Genomic DNA, 15,278 nt, shown 5'->3' on the forward strand with positions numbered 1-15,278 from the left:
TCCCTCAACCTAATACGAGCAAATGCTGGGTAACTTTCGGTGCTGGACCCCGGACTCATTTCACCGGCATTATCACCTTCATCTCATTCAGACGCTAAATAACCGAAGATGTTGATAAAGCGTCGTAAAATAACCTACTAAAAAAAAAAGTAGCATTTATTTCATGAGCCGATCAGGATGCAAGGTGAGTGATGTAAATTATTAAAGAACTATAAAACTCTTACAAGGCCATAGAGATAAAGTTTAAAAGTGCTTAAAATTTGTACCTATTTCTCGACGACCTAAATCACCCCGTGTTACACCTACGGTAACCAATGCTTTACGATACAGTGGGTATATTCAGTGTCGAGAAGTTGGCCGAATGTTATTGAGGTGACGTGTTGCAGTTGTGAACGCCCCACCCCACACGTTCACTGGACGCTCCGAATTGAAGAGATCGCCATGTGCGCTCTCCAAGTGGCTAGCTGGCCGGCTGGCTACTCTATATTGCAAGTCCTCGACTTGGGCTGGCGCCATACCTATTACATGGCCCTCTCTCTGAAACAAGAGCTCACTTCGGCAATCTCTGCGTGTCCGTGCAAAATGCTGGGGTATCACTTGCCATCCTAAAATGAAACTCGATGCTGATCGACAATGAATAAAATGAGAATATTCCTTTTGAGACGAAACAGATCACCTGACTTACTGTAATCAACATGATGATAATGTTAATGTTGGATAATATGATCAGCGTCAGCATATGCCAAGCTTCCTGAAACTTGTTACCGCTATGTATTAGGGTAGACTAGGGTAATTGTAAACAAGTGCTATGAGAAATACAAAACTGTCAATATAAAATTTTTAATTCGGAGAATATTTAAATTAACATGTTGGCTAACCTACAAAGCAGTTTGGCGCCAAATAGGAGTAACTGCTTAGTTGTGAACGAATGTTTTGTAAGAGTCTACAAAAAAGTTGAGAAACAGTTTTCTTCACCTTCATTTTTGGCATCGTAAATAAACATACAGTGCTGTTTTTAAGAATATGTTGTTTTTATGAGTAATGTACAGGCTTCGAGACTTTGGACCCGATACAATAAATTTACTGTGCATGCACTATAGGTTGTTGACTCGCTGCAGGTAGATAGAGATGTGTTGAGGTAACAACGTTGCTATTTAGAGTAGAGTACGGTAATATGGGGAAACACACATATGTACATTCTGAAAGTAAATATACATTACACAATGATAATGTTAAAAGAATGTGAAAAGCATTTATTCTCCTGTCTTTTATAAGCATTTGTGTTTAATTATACACAGTGTTAATGGTAGAAATAAGCATGTAGCAATTTTAATTTTTTTATTTATCCTATTGGTCGTCTTTAGGAAGTGCAGTTACAGTACCGAAATGCAATGTACTACAAGATACATTCTCAGTGTCTGAAACGTAAATCTTTTTCGGTTATCTGCCAAAGTTTGTACTGTAGAAAGCTGCGCTCTACGTCGCATGACGTGATAGGAGCAAAACGAAAAAACCTAACATTATTGCAGTCTCTAAGAGGCAGTCCTTTATTCTCGGGTGACTCTATGTCCACTAATTTGCTGTTTATGTTACACAATGTTCCATATCCGTTATTTTTACATAAAATTGATTTCCACTTCTGTTTTACACGTTCAGTAATCGGTGTACTTGATGTCTCATTAATTCTCTGCATCATTTTCTAAATTAATTTGAGGGCTTCATTAATTCTCTGCATCATTTTCTAAATTAATTTGAGGGCTTCCGGCATCTCTTGCTCTGACTTTTCTAACCGTGTAATAGTTTCAGACACAGTTTGTATGAAAACCAAATATTCGTCAGAACCTTCAAATCCAGAGCGTTTTCCTTTGCGTATTTATTGGCATCCATTCTACAGTACCCCCACCCACTGTACGCTTTACCACTATACTCAGTACGCCGTTATGCGGATTTCCCACTGAACTGCTCTATTGGGTCCGAAGTCTCGAAGCCACTAATAATAGTTAACATTTATTACAATGGTTTTGAGATCTCCCATAACATCAATTCATTAAATTATGACGTGTTTACATTTGCCCCATAGTTTTAATTGCTTGGGGGTAATTGTAAACATGTTTTACTATGAAAGAGTACTGGAACGGAGAAAAGTTCTCTCCGGTACCGGGATTTGAACCCGGGTTTTCAGCTCTACGTGCTGATGTTTTATCCACTAAACCACACCGGATTCCCATCCCGGTGTCGGATCGAATCGTCTCAGTTTAAGTTCCACCTCTTGGGTTCCCTCTGGTGGCCGCCCTCTGCACTACGTCATAGATGTCTATGAACGTAGAACAATGTCCACATATGTGCGGAAGTGATTTACGCATATCATATAATATTATTTAATGTACCGAAGTACATATGATGTTTCTCTGTTCCACTACTCTTTCATCGTACGATGACGCAGAATATCTGCATGGAAACATCATATGTACTTTGGTACATTAAATAAAATATATGTTTTACTATGGTTACATTTCGTACTTTTCAGTAATCAAAATGCTAAGAAATTGTATTAGAAAGAGACCCGCACCCAACTACACTGTAGTGTAGTGATGTGAAAAATAGTAACTACAGTTATCGTGAAGCTCAGGAGAGGAATTGAGTTCCTGTATACGTCATAATTATATCATAGGTTAAAAGGACGAAATGTACCAGTGACCAAAATTGGAGTTGGAAGGAGTACAGCTCTTTCTCTGAAACAGAACAAAAAAAAAACGGAATATGTATTATATGACTTTGTTGTGTTAAATTCTATCCTACCTGGTTTACGTGTTTCGACCTTTTATGAGTCATCCTCAGAACTGGTCGGTGTTGGTCTTGGCACTTCTTGTTTTGTTTCCTGTGAGGGTGTGTTCGTGTGGTGTAATGTAGAGTGAAAGTGTGTGTGTTCTGAAATTGAGTTTGTGTTGAAAATTTCAATGGGGTGTGTTTTTGTGTGTCTGTATAATTCATATTGTTCTAGCGTGTTTAGTTTCTGGCACACAGACTCTACATTACACCACACGAACACACCCTCACAGGAAACAAAACAAGAAGTGCCAAGATCAACAACGACCAGTTCTGAGGATGACCCATAAAAGGTCGAAACATGTAAGCAAGGTACGTTAGAATTTAACACAAGAAAGTCATATAATACATATTCCGAAGTGATACAGTGTTAAAAGTTGTGTAATCAAGATGTATAGAACAAAAATATTCAGTGTCTGATTGCCCGTGCGAAAATTGGTGTTTACAATTACTCCCCTCTCAAAGGGGTAAATGTAAACAGGTGGGGTAAATGTAAACTAGCAATTAAAAGATGAAAAAAGTCAACTTTATTATTTTAAACCCATTTTTAGGGAAAAGAAAGATCTAAAAATAACACAATGTGTCTTTGTCATGCTTACCGTTAATGAGGGTTGTGTGATGTTGAAATATATTTGAAATCAGTGAAAAGTGTTTACAATTATTCTGGTCTACCCTATTTTCTGTCCGACTTTGGACGCAACCTATTCTGACTTGTACGGGAAGCAAAATAGTCGACTGTTCTCTTCGAAGCATATGAACTACTTTTTTTTTATTTGGATGGCTTACCAACCTGGCGGACATTTCCACTGTATTTATGATCCCAGGGGGAGCGTGCCCCAGTATTCAACCCCCATGCACCGGATACCGGTTTGCTCTGCGGGCATTTATTTATTGACCACAGTCAGGAATTTACACTTACACATCATACTTGTTGGGAATCCCCCTTTCTGCCGTTGGCTGAACAACTGGTGAGGGTCTTGACCTCCCCAGTATAGTAATAATAATTGTCGTCATCATAAACTAAATATATGTGAATATCGAACTTCACCATACTCGACAAACTTGAACCGAATATAGCGTCTGTAAGTCAGGACACTAGTTTATAATACAGCACAGAATTAAAAAAATATTTAATCATAGAAAAAAAGTAATATATTTCATTTATAGGTATTACGCAAAGTTTGAACTAAGAGAAACCTGAAGATGAACGTGCAAATAGATTTCAACAATAGGCTGTATAGCAATAATGAAATAATAACTGTTGCCAAGAAAAATATAATTAAAATTTAATAAGTTGTAATTGCTCTCTAACCTTATTAGGCGCTACATAGAGCTGAACATTGAACTTCGACAAAAACAGAAAAAAAAATCAGATATAATATGTGCTTCTTCACAACTGCCACAGGCTACAGAAAACAAACCATCAATAAACTGTAAAAGTACGAGTGAATTGAAAGTAAGGGATAACACAAAAATGGGTAAAGTTATAGAGAACAGGTCTACAGAATTACGAGACACCAAGAATGTTTCGTAAACACAAACCTAGACAAAAGGACTGAAGAAATTTATCCTAAGGCGTAGAAAAAATAATAATGAAGCTCATAAATTTAAATTAGTAATTTAATAATTATACGACTACTATTTTTTAATTTACAATGTTTCGTGAACAGAACATAGTACGAAATGGAAATATAAAAATTGAAAGTTTATCCTTTGAAAAGGTGGAAAAATTCAAATATCTTGTAGCAACGGTAACTAATATAAATGACACTGGAGAGGAAATTAAACGCAGAATAAATATTGGAAATACCTGTTATTATTCGGTTGAAAAGCTTTTGTCATCTAGTCTGTTTTAAAACAACTGAAAGTTGGAATTTATAAATCAGTTGCAGTACCGGTTGTTCTGTAAAACTTGGACTCTCACTTTGAAAGAGGAAAGAGGTTAAGGGTAATATTCAAGGGAAAAATTCTGTAGTGCTCGGGAAAAGTGACACAAGTCAAAAATGTTAATTTCACAGGAGAAGGAAAAAAACTGTCTTCGCACTGGTTTATGTCGATTTGATTTTCCTCTGTATGAATTATTGTAATGGGAGAAATACTTATGTCTCTTTTCCCAAGCGAGCAGATGTTCCGTAAGTTGTCAATAAATTAATAAAAAATGTTTGTGGAAACTGACTGGCTTATGCCACTTTTCCTAAGCATTGCAGAATTGTTCCGGGACCCAGTATTGAACCCGGGACCTTTGGCTAAGTACGCCGACGCTCTATCATTGAGCTATCCAGGGAATAATTGGACCGTGATTGTATATCGTTATTGCATAGCTCAGTGATAGAGCGTTGGTGCGCTTAGCCAAAGGTACAGGGTTCGATACCCGGTCCCGGAACAATTTTTCCCTTGAATATTATTCAAATCAGCTTGACAGGAAGGCAAACTGGAAGCCTGATTCGCAGAGGTTAAGGGTGTTCGAGAATAAGATGCTTAGGAAAATATTTGGTGCTAAGAAGGATGAAGTTACAGAAGAATGGAGAAAGTTACACAACACAGAACTGCACGCATTGTATTCTTCACCTAACATAATTATGGACATTAAATCCAGATGTTTGAGATGGGCAGGGCATGTAGCACGTATGGGTGAATCCAGAAATGCATATAGAGTGTTAGTTGGGAGACCAGAGGGAAAAAGGCCTTTGGGGAGGCCGAGACGTAGATGGGAGGATACTATTAAAATGGATTTGAGGGAGGTGAGATATGATGGTAGGGACTGTATTAATCTTGCTCAGGATAGGGACCGATGGAGGGCTTATGTGAGGACGGCAATGAATCTCCGGGTTCTCTAAAAGCCATTTGTGAGTTAGTAAAAGATATTAATGTATTTTATTTTGTAACTTTAATTCAGTATTTGTTCGTAATGAATAAACATTCCTAGTGACTATACCATATGAATTGACCTACGGAAACAAAGAAGACATCATTGACAAGACGCAAATGAAGTGCGTATCTGTTTGTCCTGTTGTCAAAAAATCTGCAGCAGGGAGTGAAATGCGTGGTTCACAATTAAGGAATTGCTATTTTGTGAAATGAGTTGACTGTCAATAGGAACCAGTAGCTGCCGGTGATCAAAATCCTCGGTGAGGCCAGATGCAACTAGTTTAAGTGCCTCCGATAGGAAATGTTTGTTTATGATATTAATTATTATTGTTATTATATTATTATCATTATTACTGTATTATTATTATTACTATTATTAGTCTATTCTTATTACTATCAATGAAAAATAATAATTTCACTCACCAAATAAGCTGTTATGCTCTGAGTTTCAGTGATTGTTTCAGTGTGATGAAGCATCCCATATTATGTGTTGAAATTCCCCTTTCTTTCTTTTCTTTTTATTTTTTTCCTTTGACAGCAGCAACAAGGCCAAGAGAAGTTTATTTTGCATCACATTACCACTTAACCATTTATGTTGTCCATACCAGGATGCAATAGAAACTCGCGTTTTAAGATTATGTGTCAGAAAAATTGTCAGCGATGTCGTAGGTATCTCGGTAGTCTCTCTCTTTATTTAAAACTTCCTTTCTTTTAGTATTATTTCTTCTCGAAAAAGGACATTCTAACAATGAATTAACTGCACCAGCATTATTTCTCTCATTTGTTTCTGTTTATATTTTCCCGAAATACATAACAAATTTGGCCCAGATTCACTACTGTACTACGAAGTACAATAGTAGAACACCCTCGCTTATGTCATAAACTGAGACATAAGGGGAGAGAATCTCGAGTGGGTTTCTGCCTGCCAAAGAGCTGGAATTTTGTTATTTATGGCCTAGTTAGGAAGACAAGTCACCACTGCTATTCCCACCCCACTCTACCCTTGAGGCCAGCCCATGGATGGGAGGAGTGAAACCTGACCAGGCCAGCCGAATTGTGCCTCAGCTATAGGGAAGACCAGGTAACTTGATACCCTAAGGGTGAAACCTAACCATTTTTCCCCCATTACTACAAATGCTAGTGGATTATGGTGATTTTCTAGTTTGAAGGTTGAATTTTCTTTTGCCAACTTCGTTTCGAATTTCGATACTGACAAATACTATAAATGGTAGTGATTTTGTAACCGGTATGTTGGCAGCTGAGGCAAATATCGACAATATTTGCCGGTACTGGAGTTCCATGAAATTAAAATTGTACTACATTTCTCAGCCGGTTACTGGAAGATAGTGAAATTCGAACTTATTAATAATTAATTAATATTAGTATTAATATTAATACATAATAGTTATGTTATGTGTTGCGTTGTGGTTATAATTCAAGAATAGTCAGATAAGTACGAATGAATATAATATACTTGGGCGTGATAATGCACGTGGGTAATGGATAGAAATATTATTTCAAATTTTAATGAATTTCTTTCGTGTTTAGATTTTTATTACTATGTCAAAAAAATGAAATAGTGTTGCATGATATGTATTATCAGTTTCTGTATATCACAACTGGTTGAATTGTTTATGCCTTAAATTTAATAAAATTGTTTTGTATTATAATATAGCTCAACTTATGAATGATCGTTTGCGTTTGTAAATTTAATAATCTGATTGGCTATGTATTGTATACTTTTAGTAGAGCCATCGATGTTGGTCAGTCGACAGACTCGCTGGGCTGCTGATCCGGAGCTGCGTTCGGGCTTGGGTTGGACCCCCCTTTGGACTTTGGTTTCTTCGGAGGTTTTCCCCAGCCGTGGGACTGAAGCCGGATGGTCTATGGCGAGTCCTTGACATCAACCCCTTTGATTTGATTACCCCCTTTGATTTGATTACCTGGTTGGGTTTTTCCGAGGTTTCCCCCACCGAAAAGGCAAATGCCGGGTAATATTTTGGCGAATCCTCGGACCTCATCTCATCTCACTACATCTCGCCAAAATGTAAAAAAATGTAAAAAAATGTAAAAAAATGTAAAAAAATGTAAAAAAAAAATGTAAAAAAATGTAAAAAAATGTAAAAAAATGTAAAAAAATGTAGAAAAATGTAAAAAAATTGTACAAAATTGTAAAAATTGTAGAAAATTACTAAATTGTAAAACTATAAAAATTTGTAAAAATTGTAATTGTAATATTGTAAAATGTTGACATGTTCCACATCTTAAAGCTTCATTGCTCATGTAAGATCTATGGAATAAAATAAATAAATGAAAAAAAAAAAAAAAAAATGAAAAAAAAGGAAGAAAATGTGTGGCATTCAGAGTACGCTTCAGAAATCTGTAGTTCACGTGTATAATGAGTTGAAGAAAGAAGATAATGAAGAAGGAATTATGCTAACGGAGACAGCAATTACAACCAGAATAGGACAATTATTAGGAGTAAGTATTCTTAAGCATACATTTCAAAGTGGTATTCAGTTTTAGGAGTTTGCACTAATAATTTCATGATTGTGGTCAAACAAAACAAATTTTTAGGTTAGGCCTAATGTTTAATCAAGTCAGTGATTTTCATATTGCCAAACTAAATACATTTAAGATACTGTAATACTGCAGTAGGTGATAGCTTAAATACATTTACAAATTAGACGAACAAGTAATCAAACAGCACGAAAGTAAATTTCCAGTTTTCTCTTTTGGTATTAAATTAACCGTTCAGATCACAATTTACATGCCACATCGGCCGAAGAAAATACAAGTCATATTGTAATTATTAACTTGATATTGCAGCAAATATTACATGAATGTTGGCCTGTTATGGTGCTTAAAAATAATTCAGTTTTATATAATAACTATATAACATACTCTATAAAGCATAGGAACGTTGACTCTGGCTGAATAATTTATTCATGACTGGTCTAAGTAATATTAAATATGGTGTTTCTTCAGAAAAGCTACCCCACCCAAAGTACTTGTTAAGATATAACACTCGAGAGGACGAGGACGCACTACTGGGAAACTAACCATTTCTCTTCGTCCTGGACCTCTCGCATGTTATATTGGTAATTAGTAACAAGTTTGAGGGAGGGACTACAACAATGCATTAGAATATACAGGTAAGTGTCAAAGGATTTTTGTGCTGAAAGTATTTGTGGCTGTGCACTAAAACCACGTGTTCATCACTATGTAAATATCACAGAAATCAATTAAACAAAATAAAATTATGCCTTCTTTGGTGTAGCTTTTCTGGAGAATTACCTAAATATTAGCCTACTTAAACCTATCGTAGACCCAACCTAACATGTTGATCATTTTCTATTCATATAGCTGTAAATGTTGGTATTATGCATGAATTTTATGATATAACAATTTTTAGAAGTATTATGTTATTGTTTGTTATTACAGCTTGGCTTAACTACAGCCACGAAAGTGATCAATTCACACAAGGGGACCCCACTCGTGACACCAGGAAAACATAGACTACGTAAACATCCAGTGACTGATGCTGATGATTTTACGAAAGATGCAATTGCGAGATTTATTTATGACAAGTTACATAAAGGTAGGGAAGTTACAGGAATTATTGTGTTGATTTATGCAATGTAATTCTGATATTAGTCATAGGCCTATGTATAAAAATATGGCATAATTTTCATTTACTGTTACAGGGGAAGTACTAACAGCAGCAAAAGTTCTGGAACATATGAATGATGATTATGAAACATATTTATTTAGAGTATCCTTATCATCGGTGAAAAAAATTTTGAAAGAGATGAAATTTCTATGGAGCAAAGGGGATCCTTATACACATGTATGAGAAAGTGATGTTATTCGTTTTTAAGAGAATATATAAGAAATGTGGAGCGTGAGAACCCTAAACCCGTAGTATTCTTGGATGAGACTTGGATTTTTATGAATGGTAAATTTCAATGTATTGTGAGACATTGAGTGATTGAATTTTTTACTAACAAATAGATTAACACTTATGTGGAATATGAAATTGCAATTAATATAGGCTACTAGTAATGAATTCAGGTGGGAACAACATGTTTTGCAATTAATAGTTTCATATTATAACTAGAGGTTAGTTATAAAATTCTTGAACGGTTTTCCTGTCTTTAAAATTTTTGTGTCTCTTAGAGTGTCAATGTGAATTGCTTTTCTCTCTCTGTTTTTTTAAGTATGATCACCCACTTATTCATGAAATAAACCAGGTGAAGTTTCCAGTGACATGAATGGTGTTATTCATAGACCAACAAATGAGGGTGGAAGATTAGATGCCGGAACGAAAGGTGGATTTATACTCGGTAAGTTATATTGATTTATATTTTACGTAAATTTGGCAAGAGTAATTTTTTAAATCAGGGTACAAAAATATAAAAATTGGTGACTAAATAAAAACGTGGGAAAGCCTTTCACCAAAGAGGATCTCATGTCATGTCATGTTATGTTATGTTATGTTTTATTTTCTTTATTTAAATGCTGTGAATTCATGTGACATAATTATATGCCCAGGTATAATTTTTATTGCAGGTGCTGATTTAATTTTTTCATGCAATTGAAAGAAAAGTCAGGACTACCATAGTGCTATGAATAGCCCTGTAGTTGAGAAGTGGGTGCAAACACAGTTGTTGACCTGAGAACATTAGGGCAATGCGTTATTGTCATGGATAGTGCTGCATATCATAGCAGACTTGTGAAAAATCAGCCAACAACAAAATGGAGGAAAGAACAGCTACTGGTGATTGCAACTGAATATAATAGATTTGTTGTACTAAATGATAAGAGTTGTACTAAATGATAAGAGTTGATGGTGTGAAATCACCTTTTGATATTACATTGCAATATTAATTTCCATACTTTACAGTCATTATTATTATTATTATTATTATTATTATTATTATTATTATTATCTTTACTACTACTACTACTACTACTACTACTTATAGATGCTACTTTTTTCTTTCAGGTGAAATTGAATCTACATAAGAATCCTAAAACAACAGAGCCTTGCCAATTACTGTTCTGAAGCGGCCTTGTCTTATGTGTTGTGTCTATATACAATTAATTCTTTCAGTTTTTTTTCCCCTTTAATGTAATGAAGTTGTTGGTTGATTGATACCAAGTGTTCAGCAGTTGATGTCATTTGTTATCTTGCACTCCAATATTTAACCAGATGATTGAAAGCTATGTAAAGTTAAACAGTCAATACAATGATCCATATCTTCATTGAGATTTCAGAAATGGCATGGGGAGATTCTGAAATATCAGTTCTTTGTAAATATTTGAGACAATCATGGCCTGTCATAATATGAGTACTGCCACTGTAGATTTTCATAGAAGTTCAGTTATTAAATTAGGTGTATTATTTTTACTATGTATTGTACTATATTTTTGTTTCGCTTAATTGATGAATTATATATGCTGTAAATTGAATAGTAGACTGTAGGTCTATAGCTTAACTGATGAATTGTATGTGCTGTAAATTAAATAGTAGGCTGTATACCACAAGTGATGAATTGTTTATGCTTGTAATGTGAAGTAATTTGCATGATATTTATTATCAGTTTCTGTATATTTCAACTGATTGAATTGTTTATACTTTTAAATTGAATTAACTTGCTTGCTATGTATTATATTTTATAGCTTAACTGATGAATAATTGTTTAGGTTTGTCAATTTAATAATCTGAGTGCCATGTACTTCATATTTTTAGTGGAGCCACCAATGTAGCTTAGTCGGTAGACTCGTTGGCCTGCAAATTCAGAGCTGCACTCGAGGGTAGTTTGGATCCCCCATTTGGTCTGATTAGTTGGTTTCTTCTGAGGATTTTCCTCCATCGTGGAGCAGATGCCGGATGGCCTATTGCAATTTTTTCATTTGCTTTAGAATCATTCCGATTTTTGTTACCACATTGTCATGTACTGATCTTGTTATTCTTTTAACAGTGTGGTAAGATGCAGGTATAGATAACCTTACAGTAATTTTGCTACCTTTCAGCTACCTCATTACCTCCCACTCCATGAAGTTCATGGATCCACGGAAGTACCAGTCATCGATGTAATTCGACCATTTTGCTTAAAATATTAAAACACTGTAAAATATTGAGATTTCATGCTGTTACGTCCATTACTGCAGCAAGAACATCTGATTTTGAATCTGATAGTATGACAGCCTTCTCAGATTTATGAAGTCGATACTGGAGATTTTGTAAGCTTAAAAGTGTATCTAAATTTTCACTATCAAAATTAGTCAGTGTTTGAAGTTAGTTAGTTAGTTAGTTAGTTAGTGGCGTTTAAAAAGGGCGCGTCAGCTACTATGGCTATTTGCACCCTTATCTAAAATCTTTCACTAAACACAATACAATAACCGGAATGTTTAAAATGCTAAAAAGCATTGTCACGGTTAAAATGGGGCAAACAAGTGTTTGAATATAATTTCCTGTAAAAGGGAATATACTGGTATTGTACTACAACACCACTACATCTATGGCTTGGTAAACAGGATCCATCTATAAAAAATACTGTATGTAGTCACTCACTGACCAGATCATTTATCGTTTCTAATGATTTTTAAAATGTCTGGAGAAGTATCACATTTCTTAACATCATCTGTTAAAGTTAACTTATATACTATTCATTTTGAAATAACTTGGGATTGTGTTTTATTAGTAAAGTTTCCCTTAATTGAGCAAGTTTGAGTTCTCCAAGTAGAGTCAAAAAGTCTGTTGGGATTTTGGCTCAGTTTATTAATATTTGTAGACTGTGATTTTTTGTTCTAGACAACCATATTATCTGCAAATGATGAGATTATCATAAGATCTATTTCTTTAGTTAGACCATCGACATTAATATTGGAAAATGTATTCCTGAAAACAACAATGTGGGAAGCCCAGATGAATCTGTCTCTATTTACATATTTGTGACAATGAATCAAATAATCAAGTCACTGACCCAGTGTAACACTTTATCATGGACACCCTAAGTTTGCAATTTCTTAAGTGATTTATATCTACAGAGCCATATGATCCTTGAAAATAAATTAAAATTGTTAAGTTGTTTTGTTTTCTGTTTAAAATATCTTTAATATCTTGACTAAAATTTAAAATCTGTCCATTTGTTGAATGCAATTCTCTAAAGTCAACCCAATAAAATGAAAGTTAGTTACTAGATTCCAGGAACCAATTCAATCTATGAAATCATCTCTTCCATAATTTTGGCTATCATACTAGTAAGTGGTATCTGTCGATAACTCGAAAAGATATTAGTTGAATAATTGCTTTTCAAAATTGATGTTATGGTAGATTTTCTCCAGACAGATATTGTATTTTAGATGAGATTACAAGATAAAAGTAGTGAGTTTGCTTGTTTGCCAACATGTTTAAGAAAATCAGCATGTGTATTGTCTGGACTTGGAGATATTTTGGGTCATATGTTATTAAATTAATAGTAATATTCAGTTCTTGATTAAATATTGTTATATAAAGTAGATAGTAGATTTAATATTTCTTTCAGTTTTTCCTTAATAGTCTGACGTACACAGATAAAACTAACAACCACACCACCAACTAATCTAATAGAAATTAAAATATAATTAAATGTAGAAAAAGTAATTAAAATTATAAATACACGTAATAAACCATAACCCCCTAATTTCAACAATATACTATTTTATTCCCTTTTACAGCTTGTAGATAATTATTAATTGTAGTTATTACTTATCACTTCGTTTGAAAGATGTTATTGTGTACAAAAAGCATTTTTTGATGATCGTTTCATGCTGAATGTTGTGTATAAATCTATGATTTCTGGCCATCTGTTCTGTGTAATCCATCTTTTGTATAGAATTAATAAAATATTCTTTTGGTAGTAATTATTTTATTAATTGAGTATTTAATTTTCACCAGCTCACATTTCTTGAATCATTTGTTTTTTCTTATTTAAATTTAGGACACAAGAGCCAAAAAGAGACTTCACAGTTATGTATCATACATTTTTTCAATGACAGACGTGGAGTTGCAGAAATAATAAGTGTAAGTGTAGCATTATTAAGCAATTTACAAACAAATGAAATCTTTAAAAAGGTATCTAGAAGTGAAATTACTTATGGCTTTTAAGGACCAAAATAATTTTTTAAGTTGATTTATTATTATTTCAGTTTTAGCCTAGTTGTATTATCCATTTCCTTACTAATTTCAAAAGATAATCAGAAGTTCATTCGAATTCCAACCAAAAGTCAATTGGTTATTAATTTATCTACCTTTAGGAAGTACAGTATATGTACGCTGGAATCTTTGAAGTGAAGTGACAATAATTTAATTGGTCTTGGAACAGATTTGATTCTTGAATATTATATACTATACTTTGTTGTATATTTACGTCTAGTAACCTATTAATGCTAATACTAATAATAATGTAAAGGAATAAAAGAATAGAACATAGCAATACATTTCTCATTATTATTGAAACTATTTAGAATAACCTTCCAACATTAAGGTAAAGTACGGTGAGTAAAGAAGTCATTCAGTACATAGGATCGTGATTTTACTACATGTGGTGATATCTGGTAACAGTTGGCAACACTGACAAGGCGGAAATATTTGCTGTTTGGGAACTGAACTTACGTGATCCTCACTATACAACGTTTTAAGCGTAAACTCAAAGCCCGCGAAAGGACATGAAATGCATTAAGCCAAACCCGGCACGAACGATTCTGGCCTCAGGAACAAATTTTACTGCAAAACAGGTCTATATACATCACAAGTCAGACCCGGCACGAGCGATCCCGGACTCAGGAACAAATTTTACTGCAAAACAGGTCTATATACATCACAAGCCAGACCCGGCACGAGCGATCCTGGCCTCAGGAACAAATTTGACTGCAAAACAGGTCTATATACATCAAAGTTTTCAAATGCTTCTACAGCGATATATGCTTCATTCAAATAACTAATATATTATATAAAAACACAAAATTTGATTTCAGTTAAGCCAAGTGACTGAGGCCCGGCCTCACTTGCCTCAGTCAGTCAGCCGCCACTGATAGGAACCCAGGGGTTACATGAAAATGGGATGTTTTCATATACTCTGTCCATATGATTTAGGTGCGGAAGTAGTAAACTGATAATATAATCCGTGATGATTTAGCTGATCAATTTACTGGACCAACATTTGAAGACTGTTGAACGGCGCGTGGTGTACAGCCCTGTCAAGTGCTAGCCCGGACAGCTGATGCCGCTTCTTCGCACTGTCAAATTAAGCGCTCCATCATCCCGCACGTGACCCGAATGCGCGCAGGGCGTTTAATTACGCGGTGACACATTGCCGGCCCGCGCTAATGGGGGATCAGGGGCCACTTAGAATAGGTGCTGTCTGAGGTATGCAGGCCGCAATTGACTGGAGTTACGTCATCGCTTGCCATGCAGTCACTGTGTAGCTAGGGATGAAAATTTCCTAGAAAATTCTGAAATAGAAAATTTTTAAGCATCTTGATTATACTTAACCATATTTCAGCGTAACCTTTTAAGCTTATTGGCATGGCCGAAT

General features: G+C 34.8%; 1 protein-coding gene and 1 long non-coding RNA gene across 2 annotated transcripts in view; both read left to right on the forward strand.

The window, feature by feature from the left end:
• gukh (GUK-holder) overlaps positions 1 to 15,278 on the forward strand; it is a 637,347-nt gene that overhangs the window by 215,039 nt on the left and 407,030 nt on the right. The window lies entirely within an intron of this gene.
• Positions 8,040 to 13,601, forward strand: LOC138712508 (uncharacterized). The gene is made up of 5 exons (XR_011335725.1): positions 8,040 to 8,175; positions 9,139 to 9,295; positions 9,402 to 9,652; positions 9,915 to 10,474; positions 10,703 to 13,601. It is a non-coding gene; the product is annotated as an uncharacterized lncRNA (long non-coding RNA).

This window comes from Periplaneta americana, chromosome 13 (genome assembly GCF_040183065.1).
Source record: "Periplaneta americana isolate PAMFEO1 chromosome 13, P.americana_PAMFEO1_priV1, whole genome shotgun sequence".
NCBI lineage: Eukaryota > Metazoa > Arthropoda > Insecta > Blattodea > Blattidae > Periplaneta > Periplaneta americana.